This window comes from Phytophthora parasitica (assembly GCF_000247585.1).
Source record: "Phytophthora parasitica INRA-310 unplaced genomic scaffold supercont2.25, whole genome shotgun sequence".
Classification (NCBI taxonomy): Eukaryota; Oomycota; class Peronosporomycetes; order Peronosporales; family Peronosporaceae; genus Phytophthora; species Phytophthora nicotianae.
In genome coordinates this window covers 261,269-262,401 of record NW_008649011.1, presented here as the reverse complement: position 1 = coordinate 262,401, position 1,133 = coordinate 261,269, and positions in this window count along the sequence as shown.

Genomic DNA, 1,133 nt, shown 5'->3' with positions numbered 1-1,133 from the left:
GCACCAAAAACGTATGCTGAGTGGATGAATCCAAACACGCTTGGTCATTTCGCTAACTTCCGACGAAAGTATCGCTCGGAAACGATTGGTACTTAAACTTGAGCACTCTTTTTTGCTGCTTCAGGGGTTCTAACTAACTTGCATTCGATTAACCACGACAGAATCTCTGCATGAAATTCGTCGACCTCTTCATCCAAACAGTAATGCTACTTCAGATACTCGAAAACGGATTGCCAATCGCACTCGTCGCTGTGTTCACCGTAATTGTCGCAGCAAATGCGCTTTGGTGTGCTATTCTGATGTTTCTTCCACTTAAACAAGCAGTGCTGGTGGAGAATTTCGTTGATCTAATGTACGTAGCCTGATTGAAAAAAAAAACTTGTACTAGTAGCCTATCTTCTAACGTCGTGAGCTGCTCCTGGGGGGGGGCATAACTAAAATAGTTGGACAAGTGAATAGTGAACGCTCGACAGAAAGCATCACCGGAGAGAAATGGCTAGCGATGTCCAGGAGTTCACCCCATCGAGTCGGTCTCATCCCACCATTGTAGGGCCAGTGTTGGTACAAGCTAAATCAACATCACATGCTGCTATATCTCAGGATACTAAAAGGTGTGCTGCTGGTGATGATGGAACACCGAGGGTTTCAACTGATTTTGTCGACTCTCATGTAAACTTCACTGGACTTCGACTTATCCTTGCATCCATCGTGGCTTTATGTTTGGCTTGGACTGTGTGGCTCCTCCTCCTTAATGTCGCACCAAACGGCATGGTCAATCGTATCATGGACACAAGCACATTTGAAAGTGGATCGTTTTGGCAGTTCGTAGACCCTCCGGTAGCAATCTTTAGACTAGCCGCCTTCGGTCTTACATGTGTCGGTGTTGGCTATTCGCTCGTTCTGATCAAACTTGTGAGGGAAAGACAATACTACACGCGGGTTTCGCCAGACAAGAGAGCAGTCACAAAGACCCATGTATTGTCCACAGATGTCGTTGGCGCTATCAAGAGTGCATTCACGAAGGCAGCACCAAAGAGGTCACTATCTTCCGCAGCAAGCTTGGTCATTTCGCTAACTTCCGACGAAAGTATCGCTCGGAAACGATTGGTACTTAAACTTGAGCACTCTTTTTT